The following is an 18,489-nucleotide window of genomic DNA, read 5'->3' on the forward strand; positions in this document are numbered from 1 at the left end:
CTCACCTTGCCTCCTGCTTTAGCACCTTTGATCTCACTCCCAGGAAGTCTGACTGGAAACCGCAGCCTCAAAGATTGGAGGCTTTGCTGCCTCATTTCTGCCAAGTTCAAAGCTGAATATTTAGGAAACATGGAGAGAGCTGTGGGGAAGGGAGATCGTAAAGTGCTGGCTGCAAGGAGATCAGAAGGGAGAAGTGTCCTTTCCAGTCCAGACCCTCCTGCCAAGGGTAAGTTTGGAGAGACAAGCTGGGAAGAGCTGACTGGATCACAAGGCAAAGTCGCATAATGACTTTCTCACCGACAACAGCTGCCCAATTTCCTTTATCCATGCAGCAGACCCTAATGGGGACCCCACAGATGCTCCAGGCTGGAGGCACGGGGCTTCAGGAAAGACATGAAACAGAAATAAGGAATCACAAGAGGGAAAAAGGGCAAAAGATGAAAAAAAGAGGAAAAAATGGCAAATCTCTGCCTTTGCAGCTGCTCTCTGTGTAGGGAGTAATGTATTCTGAGTTCCCCTTTCTTCCAAGCTTTATTACCACGTAATCCTGACAGCTGCTTCACCTTTATCTGGCAAACCAAAACCAAAACAAAACACTATTCTGAGGACAGTCACTTTAAAAGGAAGTCACTTTTCCTTCCTAAGCCCAGCTGGGCCTCTAACTAGAAATCAGATGTCTCCGAATTAAAAGGTGATGCTCCCACCACTTCTATCATTTCCTGACCAGATCTTTCAGCTTCCATAAGGGGAGGAAAAACCTGAACCTTCCTTCTGGACTCACTCTTCCCTGACCCTAGATCCTCGCTTTTCTTTTGGCAGATATAGGACTGGGAAAAATGAGGTTGGCTTCTGTCTTAGTAAGGGTGTCTCTCTCTGATTCCCCAGTGCTCTTGACACAGACCGAGTGAAGGGATAAAGTAGGTGATTAAGCGTTTATTCCACTAGTGAATTGTAAGTAGAAAAAATATGGGAGACTCCTGTAAGTTAATGGTAACTCATGAAAGTAGATTTCAAAGTATGTGTACTTAGTCGCGTCCGATTCTTTGCCACCCTTTAGACTGTAGCCCGCCAGGCTCCTCTGTCTATGTGATTTTCCAGGCAAGAATATGGAAGTGGATTTCAAATTTTCATTCTCCAGAGGATCTTCCCAATCCAAGGACTGAACTGGTGTCTCCTGTGTCTCCTGAATTGCAGGCAGATTCTTTATCTGCTAAGCCATTGGAGAAGACGAAAAGCAGGTTTGCTTAACCACAAAACCAAGCAGATTTACTTAGCAAAAGAACCCATGCAGCAGAAGCACGAGATATGCCCCCAAAGAATAAAACAGTGGTGGTGTGAGACCCATAACCTGCCCAGTAAGTTAATGACCCCTAAGACATACTCTCTACACACATAAAAAAACAATAATTTGTGGACCTACCTTGACCATATAGAGGCAAGGAAATTCCCCTGCTCAACCTGGAGGAAGAACTGATGATTGAAGTATGACATCTACTTAAGACAAAGAATTTCTTCTCTCCCTGCCCACTTTTCCTTTGATTATAAAACTGTAGCCCAGTAAGTTCTCATGCTGCGGTACCCCCTTTTCCATCTACTTGTAAGCCTCACAAACATCTCAGCCTAATAATAACTTACCTATCACTCTGCTCTGGTTGAATTCTCTTCTGCACTGAGACATAAAGGACAGTGGTACTGGAGCGCTTCAGAGCCCCCAGTGAAGTGAAGTGAAGTTGCTCAGTTGTGTCCGACTCTTTGTGATCCCACGGACTGTAGCCTACCAGGCTCCTCTGTCCATGGAACTTTCCAGGCAAAAGTAGTGGACTGGGTTGCCATTTCCTTCTCCAGGGGATCTTCCTGACTCAGGGATTGAACCCAGGTCTCCTGCATTGCAGGAGGGAAGCCCAATACCACACTAATTGGTTTTACTCTGGGCTGAATTGTGTCTCCCAAATTAGCATGCTGTAGTTCTAAGTAACCTCCAAGACCACACCCCCAGACAATACCTTATTGGAAAATATGGTTGCTGAAACCATGATAAGTTAAAATGATGTCATCCTGGAAATGCACATGGCCCAATGTGATAGGACTTGTGTCCTTATAAAAAGGGGCAATTTGGACACAGAATCATACTCAAGGATTGGGGTGATGCTGCCCAAACCAAGGAGCCATCATAAGTCAGGACACAGGCCTGGGATGTCCTTCCCCAGAGCCTTCAGAAGGACCATGGCCCTGACCACAGCTTAATTTTAGACTTTCAACCTCCAGAGTGGTGAGACAATACATTTCTTTTGTTCTGGGCCACTCCTTTTGTGATACTTTGTTCCAGCAGCAAATAGTTGTTCATTCCCTAAAACATATCTGACTCTTTGCCACCCCATTAGCTTCAGTATGCCAGGCTTCCCTGTCCTTTTGGCAATCCACTTCAGTACACTTGTCTGGAAAATCCCATGGACTGAGTAGCCTGGTGGGCTGCAGTCCATGGGGTCTCGAAGAGTTGGACACGACTGAGCAACTTCACATTCAATTTTCACTTTCATGCTTTGGAGAAGGAAATGGCAACCCACTCCAGTGTTCTTGCCTGAAGAATCCCAGGGACAGGGGAGCCTGGTGAGCTGCCGTCTATGGGGTCGCACAGAGTCGGACACGACTGAAGCGCCTTAGCAGCAGCAGCAGAGCTTGCTCAACCACTTGTCCATTGAGTAGATAATGTCGTCCAACCATCTCATCCTCTGTTGCTCTCTTCTCCTCTTGCCCTCAATCTTTCCTAGCATCAGAGTCTTTTCCAATGAGTCAGTTCTTTGAGTCAGGTGGTCAAATTATTGGAGCTTCAGCTTCAGCATCAGTCCTTCCAGTGAATATTCAGAGTTGATTTCCTTTAGGATTGACTGGTTTGATCTCCTTGCAGTCCAAGGGACTCTCAAGAGTCGTTTCCAGCACCACAATTTAGAAGTATCAGTTCTTCAGTGCTCAGCATTCTTTATAGTCAAACTCTCACATTCCTACATGACTACTAGAAAAATCATAGCTTTGACTCTATGGACCTTTGTTGGCAAAGTGAGACAAAGCATTTCTTTTCTTCCAGGCCACTTTGTTTGTGATACTTTGTTCCAGCAGCCAATAATCCAGGTTAAGAAGCAAAAGCCAAATATATATATATATGTGTGTGTGTGTGTGTATGTGTGTGTGTGTGTATAAAAGAAAAATAATACAGCAGGGAAAGGGAGCCCACACCTTGCTATCTGGAATGCTGCTGGAGCACACCTTCTGTGTCTTTACACAGTTGATGTTTTAGGGGAGATTCTACAGTCAGTCCTGGGAACAAACCAGTGGCAGCCAGGATGGGTTTGGGGACCAACACCTGGTCTATTAGAAATTACTCTCCATGGAAAGAAGGTCAACTTTTAACTTCCCTAAAGCAGAGTTTTTCCATGCTGGCACTGTCAACATTTGTGTGCTCAGTCCCTTATTTGTGTCCGACTCTTTGCTAGGCCATGCAATGTAGCCTGCCAGGCTCCTTTTTTCATGGAATTCTCCAGGTAAGAATACTGGAGTGGGTTGGCATGCCCTCCTCCAGAGGATCTTCCCGGCCCAGGCACTGAACCCATGTCTTCTGCATCTCCTGCATTGCAGGTGGATTCTTTACCTATTGTCATTTGGGTCGGATCATTCTTTGTTGTGGGGGGCTGTCTTGTGCAAACCAGAAGTATGTTAGCATCCCTGACCTCCACGTGCCAGTGGCGCCCGTCCTTAACCATGATAGTCAGGCGGTGCTCCTGTAGATGGGGAGACCCATAGGATCTGGAATCCTGCGGTCTTTCCCAGCCTGGGTGGTCTGTGAGTCGCTTTTGTGATGGACCGGTGTGCATCTTTGGTGGCTAGACTGCTGACCTGACTTCCTCTTGAGGGAAGTGATGTAGATCCTCAGTTCCTTCCAAGCTCTTCCCCTGCGTCCTCTCCCCTCTCCACTGGAGGGACTGAAGAAACCCCGTGTCACAGGCCACACCCCTACAATAAGCTCAGGGATGGGGACATTCCTCCAGCCACCCTCCAGAGCCAAAAGCTTTCTGCTGGGCTTGCAGATTCGGACACACATCACGGTCAGCTCTGCCAAATGTATCCAGCCATCCTAGGCCCCCATATTTATGTTCTTGGCTTCAGTTCAGAGGCAAGGGCTCTATGCGGTAGCAAATGGATCCTAGAATCTCTCACTGGTGAGCAAATTGAGTTTATTTTAATGGCATCCAGGCTGTTGATTTGTTTAAATTAGTTAAATGACCAAAGTGGTATTGTTTTTTTGTTTTTTCTGCTTGTTAAAGACAGTTATGTATCCCATTCATCAATGTGTCTCAGGGCATTAAACCCCTCACTGATTGAGGAGAGGCTCTCCCTGGGGAGCCAGTGGTCACTGCAGCCATCTGCCGGCTCACAGCCTCAGACACCAGTGGGGGCTCCTGGGTACTGAGGAGCTGAGACCAAGGCAGTGCTCCAGGCTAAGAGGGAACAGAAGAGTGTCTCTCTGCATGGGTCCTGTGCTGAACTAGGTGATATGTACATACCCTGTGGGTCCTGCAGGGGTATGGGGTGAGGGCTGGGCAGGGGTGAGGGCTGGGCAGGGTGCCACCTCCTCTCCTGAGCTATTTAAGGGTGAGGAATACTCATTCAGACTTAAAAAGAATCCTCTACCCCCCTGCTTCCAGTTGTTGTCATCTCTGGACTTCCCTGGTGGTTCAGACTTTAAAGTGTCTGCCTACAACTCGGGAGACCTGGGTTCAATCCCTGGGTCGGGAAGATCCCCTGGAGAAGGAAATGGCAACCCACTCCAATACTCTGGCCTGGAAAACCCCATGGATGGAGGTGCCTGGTAGGCTACAGTCCATGGGGTTGCAGAGAGTTGGACATGACTGAGCGACTTCACTTTCACTTTTCACCTCTCTGCATTCTTAAACCCATTCTCCTTTTAGGGAAAGATGGTGAACACTTCATGTCTCTAACTCTGCAGATCTTCATTGGGATCCCGGGGTGTAAGTCAGCTCTTGTGTGTTGCCTGATCCCTGAGACCACAGTTCCCTGCCCCCTTCCTCCCTGTCTTTCTGATGCTAGTCAATGGCCTTGGCAATGGATGCACCCCTTGTACAGCAAGGAGATAAACCAGTCAATCCTAAAGGAAATCAATCCTGAATATCATTGGAGGACTGATGCTGAAGGTGAAGCTCCAATACCTTGGCCACCTGATTTGAAGAGCCAACTCATTGGAAAAGAACCTGATACAGGGAAAAGTTGAGGGCAGGAGGAGAAGCAGACAACAGAGGATGAGATGGTTGGACGGTATCACTGCCTCAACGGGCATGAGTTTGAACATACTCTGGGAGATAGCAAAGGACAGGGAAGCCTGGCATGCTGCCATCCATGGGATCGCAAAGAGTCAGACAGACAGATCTTAGCTACTGAGCCACAAAGAGGGTCCAGGAAACTTGGCAGCAGGTGAATTGTGCTGCAGAGACTTTTCTGGAGGCCTGTGAGGCTGTGGTTGGAAGTGGGAGGATGGAGTGAGGTTATGGGTCCACTCCGTGGGCTAGGGGCCCTTCAGAAGCCAGGGATGCTCACAGTAGCTTGGGCAGCTGATGATGTGCAGGACTTTTGCAGTCAAGGGATCCCCAACACGGGAGACCACAGCAGGTATGTGGACAGGCACTAACAAACAGAAGAGCAATTCACTGGGCTGAGGGCTAAGGACCAAGGGAGTGACTTTGCTGAAAAAGAAGACAGCCTTAGGGTCCTTGCTGTCTCAGACCTGACCAGAGAGCCCACTGGCCTGGGGGCCGGGAAACTTCCTCTGAGGCAAAGGCATTCGCGTTAAATCCACATCAGGGGAGCAAGACCCCTGCCTGCCACCAGGGCAGAGTTCAGCCTACATCCCTGAAGATAAGGGCAGGCTTTGCTCTCTGGGCGCTGTCGACATCTGGGTCTGACCATTGCTTTGGGGGCCATCGTGTGCATTTTATGATGCTTACAGCATCCCAGCTTCTACCCACCAGTGGCCAGGAGCAACACCTCCCAGTGTGACTCCCCTCAAATGTCTCCAGACAAGGCCAGATGCTCCCTGAGGAGTAAAACTGTCCCTGGTTAAGAACCGCTGGGCTGGGGGCAGGGCCACTCACACACCAGTGGCCTGCCCTGAGCCCATCTTCTGCCTCTGTAAACTCTGCCTATTCCATGAGTCCATCAACTCCAAGGAAGGGGGCCCTTTGGAATATCCCACCTCGGCACAGACAAAGAAGATTTGGATCTCTGTTCCTCCCGGGGGCAGTTTCCTCTGCAGGGAAATCTCCACAGATGTGACCTAGACTCAGATGGTCCACAAAACATCCTCCCAGGAAGCCCCCAGCCTGCTCTTGTGGGCCCTCGTGGTCTCAGCTAAAGTATTATGGGACCGTCCCAGTTAGCACAGACTTGGCTGCAAACAACCCTGGGACCCACACCAGAGACCTGGAAATATTTTCTTCATGGTTGAACTGGGAAAGAATTGGTTTGGAAACAATGAAGATCCAGGAGGAAATCTTAGAATCTGTGAACCATGACACAGACGTGCACATAGTCTTCGAGGAGGTTTCAGATAATGCTGGTAAAGGAAATAAATATACAAATAACATTTTGAAAAAGTCATGTTGAGGTCATGACCTGAACTAACGGTGATTCTTTTGTCTCTTTTTTTCATATTATGTTTTTTTTTTTTAATAGCAACATCAGAGTACTAAATATACAGCAAAGTTGATATAGCTGCTGCATTGACAATAATTTTTCAAATTACATAGCTTTGAAATACAGAAACAACTTAAAAAAAATCTGGAATAAAATTTCACCTGTATAGAAATCACACCCAGCCCCCCACCCCTACCCCCCGTAGCTCATGTCATGTCTGTTTATTAACATGATTATGAGATGCATTCAAAGAAAAACACAACAATAAACTACAATAATTGAGCTCTTTCAGGAAGATGATATATCCATATGTCTGTAAGGACAGCTGTGGCATAGATATATATGCATAACACGTAAACAGAGAAGCTTCTGTTTTTCTATGGAAAAATAACCACTGCTCCATGTAAAAGTATAAATAAACAGTAAACAGTTTATTGTATCAGAAAATAATTTAGAAAAATCAAAATAAACCCATTGTTGCTATACATGAGTTGGGGAGGGGAGAAAAATAAAGTTCTGAAATGGGCCTGTGTGGCCATCACCTTTGACCTTCTTGTCCTGTGGTTCAGGTTCATGATTTGTGAGTTTCCTAGTTCCACGGGTGAGCTGGGGAGAGGAGGGGGGAATGGGTCTGTGTTTAAACGTATGTGGTTAGACCTGGTAAATTCAGATGTGATTCAAGTACATGAGGGTCACACAAGGGCATGGAGCCTTCTGGTTATCAGATCTGTGACCCTCAGATAGATGCCCCATGTGAAAAACTCAGCCAAGAATTTGGATGTTTCTCTGAGTATCCTGTGTACCCCTGCTGCCCCCCACAACACCCAGATGTGCCCACGTGTGATGATGGATGTGAAAGCAAAACATCCAAATGATTGACTGCCTTTTTCACTTAGTCATGGAGACACTCTCATGATTAGTGAAGACTGTAGTTCACAACAAGGATGCCTTCAAGCATTAGTTAGACTAACTTTTTAGAAAACGTATGTTGGAAACAGATGGGTGTTTCCAACATGGGTAAGCAACCATGCTTACCATGGAGAGATCTCTGACCTGTCCTCACTCCCCAGACCTTAATGAACAGTTACCACTGAATTAAATAAGAACTGAAGGGTTTCCAATTTTGCCCTTCTTTCTGGTTCTATTTATGTTCTAAATATTTTGCGGTAAACATTTACTCCTTTTGAAAAAAAATGTAAAAGACTTGGAAAATACAGTCAGTGTGTGGTCTTCTGTTTCCTCCAATGTCCAGTTTAATACTTTCTGGATCTAACTCATGTTCAAGGGTTTAACTCATGTTCAGTAACACACATATAGAGAGACAGAAAATCAATAAATCTCTTGATCCAAATATGAATCATGAGTTAAGTAAAACTTAATCAGTAAAGTCATTCATGGTCAGGTGAGGCTTGGTTATTGTTCTGCTTTTCCTTTAAATAATTTTTACTGAAGAATAACTGTGTTCTGGGCTCCATCACCTGCCATCTTTTTTCTCCAAGTGAGACAAGAGGAAGGATTCCAATGGGGCTGCCAGAAAAAAAGGAAATTAGAAAACCCCACAAACTCTCTAGTTTTTAAGAAAACAATGATCTGGAACCCAAAACTGACTACAGTCTTTCCCTCAGTCTCAATGTTTTATTCCCAGACTATGCTAAGTCCCCACATCCTCTCTCCCCATGATAGGAGAATGTTTCAGGGAGAGGCAAATGCTTCAGATGGTGCCCATCTTACAGCCAAGGAAAACACGTAAGTGTCTTTGAAAGCTCTGCTGAATCTCAAGTCATTCCATGTCATCTTATGCCGAGGATTCATCTTTAAAGATCAAATTCATGGTGAGTCAATTTAGAACCAATTTTGGTCAAGTCCTTTCACACTTCTGGCTTCAGAGGAAGCAACCCAAATGCACGTGAAGAACAAACAAACAAAAATGATAAAACCAAATGTTTTCTGTAGGTCACAGCAGTTCGACTCAAGGAGTCTGTGGCTGTAGGTGGGTTCTGTAACTCCTGCTGACTTTTCAAAACCAACTATCCATCTTCATCTTTAAGGCCCTTGACTGGCCATCCAGTTGTGCTTATGTGCAGAAGTAGCACAATATTTAACAGCACCTTAGAAATCTCTCCTTTCCAGAACCTTCCTGTCGGTTCAGGTCTGCTGGCTGTAAGTCCATGAAGAAAACACTCATGTTGCCTTGTAGACCTTGAGTTGTCGGCAGTCACAACACTTGATGCTAGAAATCCGTACACATAAGGAGAGATGACACAGAGTGGAGTGTCCAGCCCCAAACAGACATTGGAGGCAGAGGGAGAGACTTCCTACTGGTGGTAACTGCTGTCACAAAAACCTTGTCAGGAACGACATTATTGGTTCACTATTCTACCACCATGTGAATTCCTACGACCTGAGACTTCAGTGAAGCCTGTCTCTCCTACTCCATTTAGTCCCCCAAAGGTTGGAAATTGAGTTTAGAGTGTCATAATGGCTTTGAAAGTGTCCCTTCTGGCCTGGCATGATTGCAGAGTGGAGAAGGATGACGTGGTTCTCTTGGGAGTTGAATCATTGGTCTAGAAGGTCAATACAACAGTCTTTGCTCTTATAGTTTCCTGCATAATTATTAGACACAAATGTACTGGGGGTCTTCCAAGGGTCTCCCACCATTGTAGCAACAAGTCTTCGTGGTACAAGATGATGTCAAAAAGTAGAACTTAGGGCTGTGTTTCTCCTGTGAAAAAAGTTCTCCTCACTTCTCTGGAAGCAATAGCTTGTTACATTCAGGAAGACTGGCATGAACTGCCAGTTCACCAATCCAAAATCTATAAATATCAACACTAAAGAATTTATTGCAGAATTTCAGAAATCCAAGAAAACCTAACCAGTGTGGACAGCTGAGTTTGGGTTCACACACGAATGAAGTTTCTGAGGAGTTATTTGGTGCTGCAAGTATCTAGGTGTTGACAAAAACCTAGGTCTCCAGGGGATTCTATTTTTAAGAGAGACTACAAGGGACAAAACTGATTAACTTTATAAAGAAGGATTTCCTACAACCTGATTCTCTCTGCATCCATTTCTGTATATATGATCAGCAGTTGTGTTACTTTGAAATTCAAGATTTGAGCAAGTTAATTCAGCCCCAGGGGATGTCTTAGCAACTCTCCTGGCTTATTCTATGAACCTATTTCATTTAGACTCTCCATGGTACATGTGTGTTCTGGTTTCAACCTACACAGAAGAGACAGCAGGGCCATTGGTAGGTTCACTGGCTCCTTCCCCTACTGCTCACTCTCTGTTTACCCTACCCCTGTCTATGTGCTTATAAACCTCTGTTGTCCCAGAGGGCAGGGCTGCCCCAGTTTATACTAGCCTCTTAAGCTCAGGCTGTTCCATATATGACTTAGATTTATGGATTCATTCAAAACTGCTCTGATTCTCTCTTGATTCTATGCTGCGTAACTCTTGGAGCATCTAGCAGGGAATCTATCAAGTGGGAAATGGAATGGGGCTTCTGGAAGGATGGATTTTAGCCTTCCAGTTCCAACACAGACGCACTTTATAACTTAGCTGACCACTCTCTTCAGCTGCCTTTACACTTGGGTGTGGGCTGTGTGTCTGTTAAATGTGGACTGTGGACCTGTTGCTGCTGCAGTGTCTGGGAACCCATGGAGAGAAGCCCCTTGCCCACATCGCTACCCTATCCCCCTCCAAGCACTACTGCCTTCAAGAGCCCACATAGCATCTTGCTTGCCTCTTCCTTCTCCTTGTCCTTTTCTATTCTTGGCCCCGTGTGTTCACGGCTTTCTCATCAGTACAGCCTAGGTGCTGAACCTCCCTAACCAAAGTGAAGTAGAATGGAGTGGGTACGTGCAAGCCCCACCCACCAGAGGCTGGTTGCTCTGGTAACACTGCTCCCTTGACAAAGGGCAAATGCTACAGCTGGCCCTTTGGCATAAAGAGAGACTGTGCCCAGAGTTAAATTTCTGACTTGCTCACGTGGTGACTGTTTTGAACTCTGGAGTTTGGCTACTGTGGGCTTGCTGGCTGTGCTCTTCCTAAAATCATTGGAAGTCCAAAGAAATTCAAATTTCCTGTTTGTTTAATGTCATGCTAAGTTGCTTTAGTCATGTCCAACTTTTTGCAATCCCATGGACTGTAGTCCACCAGGCTTCTCTGTCCAAAGGATTCTTCTGGCAAGAATATTGGAATGGGTTGCTGTTTCCTACTCCAGGGGACCTTCCCCATCCAGGGATCACCTGTGTCTCTTATGTCTCCTGCACTGGCAGGCAGATTCTTTACCACGAGGGCCACCTGGGAACCCCTTGTTCATTGGGTGGGGTGATATAAAAAGATTGATCCTCTGCCTTCGCCTCTGTTTATCCCATTCTTTACATTTAAGTGCGAACTCAAAACCTAGAAATGCAAAACTGCCCACCCAGCCTCACACTTTTTGAAATGAAGGGCTGGGAGCATATTTCAAAACATCAACCGATCATTTGAGACCTGGATGGGAGCCCCAGGAATAGTGCTCAGTGCAGCTAACACACACATCTTGGCTCAGAGCAGGCGAAGAAGAACAAGTTGGGAAGAATAATCAAAGATTCTCAGATGGCGAGAGTCTGGCTCGTTTATGTGGGCTGTGCTATTTACATCGGAAAACAAACAAACGATCAAAAAACAGTATGGCATAGCAAATTGACAAACTGTACCAAAGTAGCCACTCCAGAATTACATGAATCACAGCATGTTTTGGAATAAAAGCAGATGTTGTTTAAGAAGTACGTTACTGAGCATGATCTGTGTTGAGGTTGCGCATTGGGAAAGGCAGCTGACTTCTCTTCTGAGGGGGGATGGCTCTCCCTGGGGCCCCCGGTGTCCTGTGGGCTTCCTATCTCTCCTTGAGTTTCTTTGTCCTCCTTGAGATCTGGTTGACCTAGTGGTGACTTGACAACCTAGGGATGTGAGTAGGGAGGGGACCCGGGTTGGGGGGAGACAGCACCCCAGCAAAGATCAAGTCCATCATCAGGGTGATATGCCTCTTCTTGGTCCCATCTCTCTGCTTCCTTGGGTGTTTCTCCTAGCTAGAATGATTGGGTCAGGGGAGGGGGAGGGGTAGAAGGGTTGTAATGACTGGAACATCTTATTTCTTATTTCTTGGCACTTCACTTTTATCCTTCATTCCCAGACCAACCTTCAGGAAGCAAGTGGAGACGACTTCCCAGTTGGAGATGATGGCCAGATGAAGAAGCCCAGACAGCTCCCCCTTTTCTCTTTCCTGTCATCCTACTCTGTTGCTTTCCTACCATCTCTCTCTGAAATTTATTTTTTTATTTATAATTTATTTAAAAAATTTTTCCTTCATCCTTCTCTCTGAAAATTATTTTGTTCGCATCTGTGTTGTTTGCCTCTGCCTGTCACAGAAAGTTAAACCCATGAGGGCAGTACCTCACCAAACAACAAGATGAAGGTTTCCTTTGAGTACCTTTTTTGAAGAAGATAAAAAAGTTAAAGGAAATGTAAGAACTGGGGCCGTGTGACCTAAGAAGATACAACTGGGTCACTGGTGGACTCTGAAATCCAAAGAGCTGAGAAGAGGGATCACTGACTGACCCAGAGCATCACCCTAGGTCTGTGCAAGCATGGCCAGGCCAAACTCATCACACACAGATACATACAATGTCCAGACAAATGTACACATGTGCATTAGAAGGACTGATGCTAAAGCTGAAGCTCCAATACTTTGGCCACCTGAAGCGGAGAACTGACTTTTTTTTTTTTTTTTGAGAAAAGACTCTGATGCTCGTAAAGATTGAGGGCAGGAGGAGAAGGGGGTGGCAGAGGGTGAGATGGTTGGAGAATATGATGGATGGCATCACAGACTAAATGTACATGAATCTGAGCAGACTCAGGGAGATACTGGAGGACAGGGAAGACTGGCATGCTGCAGCCCGTGGGGTCTCAAAGAGTCAAACACAACTTGGCAACTGAACGACAATATGGGGCCTGAGTCAGAAAAAACCCGTGCTGTATCATTTCATAGACTTGACTGTGGAAGGAGCTTAATTTCGTAAGCCTACTCACTTTCATCTCCCTGTATAGAGATGATGTTTCCAGGTAACCATTTAAAAAATAAAGCATCTCTACACACATTCCCATCACCGTGATATGGTAGCCTTCCTCAAAGTGGATTTGTTTGGACAGATGTCAGTATACAGCTAGAATTCCCAGTGGGGAACATGCAGGCATGGCTCGTCTGGGGGTGGTAGACACATCTCCCAGCCCTGTCCTGAACTTGTGCCAAAGGGGTTTGTGTGTGTGTTGGAGGCAGAGGAAGTGGCTGTTATTTGAAGCTTCCTTTGAAAGCTCTGTGTCACCCAGTGGTCAGGCAGCCTGAGGTCCAGGGGAGAGGATTGAGCTACAGTTAGAGGTGATACACTGGCCACTGAGCCGCATCCCCGTCAGGAACCCTAGGCTCTGCTACCAGTGTTACAACAGACACCCTTGCCATCACCTTCATCTCACCCGACACACAGTGGGGGCTCCCATAGCCCTCACCTGTCGTTCACACTGCACAGTGCTCACCTGAGTCACAAAGGCCCCCAGGGCCACCCTCCAGTCAGGGAGAGTGACTGGAGGATGAACTGACTGTGCTGGGTGCCGGGCCGAGAGCAGTGTGGCAGGGAGCACCATGCGGGCGAGTCGGGAGCCTGGAGATGATGTGGACATTAGTGGCATCTTGTTTACGTACCAGAACTTTGGAAGGTAAGGGGATGACAAAATAAAAACCAAAAAACACAGTTTTCCCACTCTTGGAGGGGGGTATCCCCAAAACAGATCTTAACGGGCATTGTGACAAAATGACATTTTTCCCTCTGCTGGCATTGTCTGACTCTCCAATATATTAAAAGGTACCAAAGCCAAGTTTCCAAGTACATTTCAAGGTGTTGCGGAGGGAGCCTGGTGAAAGGATTGGGTTGCCTGCCTGGTCAGTGAGTGAGTAGGAGGGGTGAGCTTCCTGCTTGATGACCTTTAACCCATCAACTTAACCTGTCGCATTTCATGCCATACTGGTGACATCACTCACTGGAGACAGGCCCTGTGCATAGAATCTGGGGTCCCTGGGAGGAGGACATGCCCTCTGTCTGAGGCCTAGATGGATCCCCATCTTTTACAGCGCTCCCCTTGACAGTAGGAGGAACAACAGGGCGCCTTCATAAAGTGGGGGGTGTGAAGAGCGGGGTCTTCACTGAAGTGTGTGGTCGGGGTTCAGAGAGGCCCCGAGGTGGAATTCTTAACAGCAAAGCTCACAGGCTGGCCAACGGGAGCCGATAAGAGACAGCATCTTTGCCACCATCTCCACCAAGCTTCAAAGTCACTCTCAGGCTCAAGAAAGAGAGGGTGACCTTTGAGTGCCACTGTGTGGGAAGAGACACAGAGCATGCTGGCCTGGGACCCAGTGCTCCTGGCCAGATGAATGGGGCGCTCACGTATTTCTGAGTTATGCTCTGACATATGCGCACACACACTACGAGGATATATTCCTTTAATTCTGGGAACTGGAAAATTCCTTTAATTCGGTCTATGCTTGTATAACACAAGGATGGCCAAGAATCCACCAGCCAACCCCCCCTCCCCCAATCTGACGCTCAGGCCTGTTTGTAAGTGGCCGGCCACACACGTGTGCACATGGCTATTAGGTAGCTTCTCCAAACAACTCAATGAAAAAAGGTCGTATTTATATGTATAGAGATTATATATATATATGTATGTATGTATGTGGATAAAACCATGGCAATCTTCATTCTGGCCCAACAGAAGAAATCACACACCCAGTGCCACTCACCAAATACCCAGCAAATGCAGGACATGCCATTCGAGGGTGTTGTCTGCTCATCGTGGCCGCCCCAGGCTGGACAGTGATGGGACACCAGGTCACCAGAAGAATATGCTCACGCGTGGAACTGCATTTCCAGTGTATGCATATATATGTGCAGACGTGTGTGTATGCGCGTGTGTGCCTGTGTGTGAGCCTGCAAAGTAGAAAACACCAGTTCATCCTGTTCGTACTAAGCGTGTTAAAGAAATCAGATTTTGTAACCGAGAACACATTTTTTTTTAAAAAGGAACATTGAAGGTCTTCAAAAATTGCTACGGTACAAAAAAGGGGTGTGTGTGTGTGTGTGTGTGTGTGTGTGTGTGTGTGTGTATCTGTGTGTCTTTATATATTTATATATGTATATTAACCAGAAATAGCGACTCTACAGAAGAGATGCCCACTCCTGTTTTCTGTAAGTTTACTCCTTGTGGTTCGCTTGGCTTCGGCTTTGTCACCAAGTCTCTCGGGTCAGTACATGGCACATAATGGTATTATTGGCACAGGTTCAGAATCGAAGTACAAACTCCAGCTTCTGGTGCGTCCTCCTGCCTTTTTTCTGTCTCCGGTTCCTTCTGTTGGCTCTTCTTTCTGTTTCCCAAAGGAGCTCTGGGAGAAGGCAGTCCCCCATAGGCGTCAGCATTTTTATAAAAATATATTTGGCCTATAGCGTTCTGCTCTGAGAGTCCCCCACCAGCAAACAGAAGTGGTAGGGGTGGGGACCCTCCCCTTAGATAGTTTAGTTTTAGGTTTTGTGTGTTTTTTGTAATTTTTAATTTTTTTTTACAGGTTCACCAACGGAATCCTGTGTGGAAAGAAAACAAGAGATTAAATGGCAGCAGGCCAAATGTAGAAGGTGTCTATGAGGCCCCTCTGAGCCTCTGTCACCGGGACCTGGGTACACAGCTGCCTAGCTAAACGACACGCAAGTGTCACCCTAGGGGCACCAAAGCTATCTTGCTGGACCTGTCACCAAGGACTGCTACAAACTCTAGGAATCCCGAGGGGACCTCATGTTTATTACAGTAATTGACAGAGTGGTCCTCCTGCCTTTGAGGGAGGGGCTTGGGCTTCCCAAGAGGAGGCTGGGACTACCCCGACACTAACTCATGAGCAGGCATGGCACTCCAGGCCCGCAGGTGACTGAATGTATCCAGCGTCCTGCTCGCTCCCCTTCCAGCTCCTGATGCCAAGGGCAGAGGGGCTGCCAGCTATAGTCCTGGGCTGCAGGAAGCAATGGAATCCATTTCAATCCTGCTCAGCTGGAGGGGGCTGGGACCTGGGGAGGCTAATGGACTGCACCAGAATAACCACCCCTTGGTCTCCTTAAGAAGTGATCTCACTGGAGAGAGGAAGAACCTGAACTGCCCCGCATGCCAGCCAGGTCAGATGGCTACAAAGAAGCAGCTGGCTTTTACCCAGTTTGGGGATGCTGCCTCAGAAAGTTGGGACCCCAAAGTCATCCTGCCTCAGTGACAAACCCTGAGGTCAGCATCCCCCAGGGAGACAGAGCTACAGCCATCCTGGGCATGGCCAGGTAAGTCAGAATGCCCCATAGCTCAGCCCCGGGTTGGGGGAGGGAGGTTGGCTCAAAGCTGCTGTTGTTACAAGGGTGGGGTGGTGTGTCTCTCTGCTGTCACTCAGAGTCCTCATCTGCACTCCCACAATGACAGGAAATCGGACCCTCAAATGATACAAAGGGGATACCATGGCACCCTTCTTCTAAATGGACTCTGGGGTAAGGTTCTTTCTCCTGCATCAGTTAAGCCCCCCAGGGGAACCTCCACAGGATGGAGGGCTGAAGGGCGTCCAGGTGCAGGGACACACCTGCAGCCCTGAGGAGAGCATCTGGTCAGCACTGCATCTGTCATCTTCTCCGAGGGCCTCAGCACATGAAAGTCTACTCCATCAAGGTGGGGTGGCAGTGCCTGCTCCCTCTTCGGGACCCCTCCTGGTTTGGATAAGAAAGGCAGGGCATCGCCTTGCCCAAACAAATGACACCTGTTTGGGCAACCCCAGGAGGCCCAAATGGGGCGTCTACTCATCTCCTGTGGGATGGCCTGCCCTGCTGTGAGCAGGAGTGTGATGAAATGGACATCTGGTCAACTGTGTGCTGGACCACCCTCGGCCAGGTTACTCCAGCTATCTGCCCCCTCCCGCCCGCCCCCGACCTGCCGACACCTAGGCTCTCTAGGATTTGCACGGAGGGAGGGAGTGTGGTTTAAAAAGTGAAATCATTAAAGCAGAATGTCCCTCCTTGATGTCTACCTTGTTTTTAATCTTTAGAAAGTTAAAAAATGTGGAGACAAATCCTTGATGATGCCACTTATAAGAAGTCCTCAGAGTTGTCAAGTTCCTGGGGACAGAGAGTAGAATGCTGGATGCCAGGGGTGGGTGGGGGGAGTTAGTGTCTAAGGGGGGCATAATACCAGCTCAGGAAAAACAACAAGAGTTGTGGAGGTGGACAGTGGGGGCGGCTGCACAATTGTGGATCTACTTCAGGCCACAGAACTGTTCCATTAAAAACAGTTCAAAGTAAAATGGTCAGTTTTATGTTCTATATATTTTACTACAATTTTAAGAACTTAAGAAATATTTTGGAGAACTTCCCTGGTGGTCCAAGGGTTAAGATTTTGCCTTCCAGTGTCGGGGGTGTGGGTTTGGTCCCTGATCGGGGAACTAAGATCATACATGCCTCATAGCCAAGAAAACAAAACATAAAACAGAAGCAATATGGTAACAAATTCAACAAAAGACTTTTAAACAATGGTCCATATCAAAACATCTTTAAATATATATACATATTGAAAAAATATTGTTGCTATTGTTTAGTCACTAAGTTGCGCCCGACTCTCTGCAACCCCATGGACTGCAGCATGCCAGTCTTCCCTGTCCTTCACCATCTCCCAGAGTTTGCTCAAACTCATGTCCACTGACCATTGTGTTGGTGATGCTATCTAACCATCTCATTCTGTCACCTATGAAAAAATATGGGGACAGTAAAAGCCAGGCCTAGTGACCATCTGCCCAGATCTGGGGCAGTCTCTGGTTTGAGTTGCTGCCCACTGGCCCAGCAGGTTGACCACCAGGCCCTTGCCCACTCTCAGATGCATCCAGGTTGGGCCCTGGAGTCATAGGGCTTCCTTTCCTAAGAAGGGAGAACTGCAGCCTGGGGCTGCTCTCAGATCCTTCCTGGCAACCTTAACCAGACAGATGAGGGAGACACTGCTACTGCTTCTTCCCTGGGGCCAGCCGTCTCCTGAGGTTTTTTCAAACAGACATTATCTGCTAAAAGGCTGAAAAGTCTTCAGTGTTTCTGACAGTGGCTCCTTGGATCCTTGAGGACAAGGGCCCGGCCCCTCTTGCCCCATCTCTCCCTCCCCTCTTTCCGGGCGGTTGCCTGGCTTCAATAGCAAATCTCTGACGTGAAAACCCCCAGGTTTCTGCTGACTGTTACCTTCCTGGGGAGACCTTCATGGATACCCCTTCCTTTCCTAAGCGTGTTGTTTCATCTCTGTTAGAGCATCTGTTTCTGTGACTCCTTGGGCACTGCTTTGTACCTGAGTGTGTGTACATCACACGTCATCCAGGTGTCACGGGTGCCTGCCAGGTCTACCAAGGTTTGCCTGGGTACCAGCTCTGAGCCTGGCCCTTTGGAGGGAGATCAACACTGGATGAAATTCAGAGAAGAGGTATCTGTGTGAAAGAAGTGTTGTCCTCAGCCCTTATCTGTCTGGAATGACCTTCATATACTGCCTGCCTGGGAGGATGGCTGGAGGGGCTCTTGGGCCACTGAGGGGGCCAAGTGTCTTCCAAACTTACCAATATCTGCTTCTATCAGCATCTCAGGCACTTTCTTGTGACTGAGTCATTAAAGAATCTGCCTGCAATGCAAGAGACCCCGGCTCAATCCCTGGGTAGAGAAG

The sequence above is a fragment of the Capricornis sumatraensis genome, chromosome 14 (genome assembly GCF_032405125.1).
Source record: "Capricornis sumatraensis isolate serow.1 chromosome 14, serow.2, whole genome shotgun sequence".
NCBI classification, from domain to species: domain Eukaryota; kingdom Metazoa; phylum Chordata; class Mammalia; order Artiodactyla; family Bovidae; genus Capricornis; species Capricornis sumatraensis.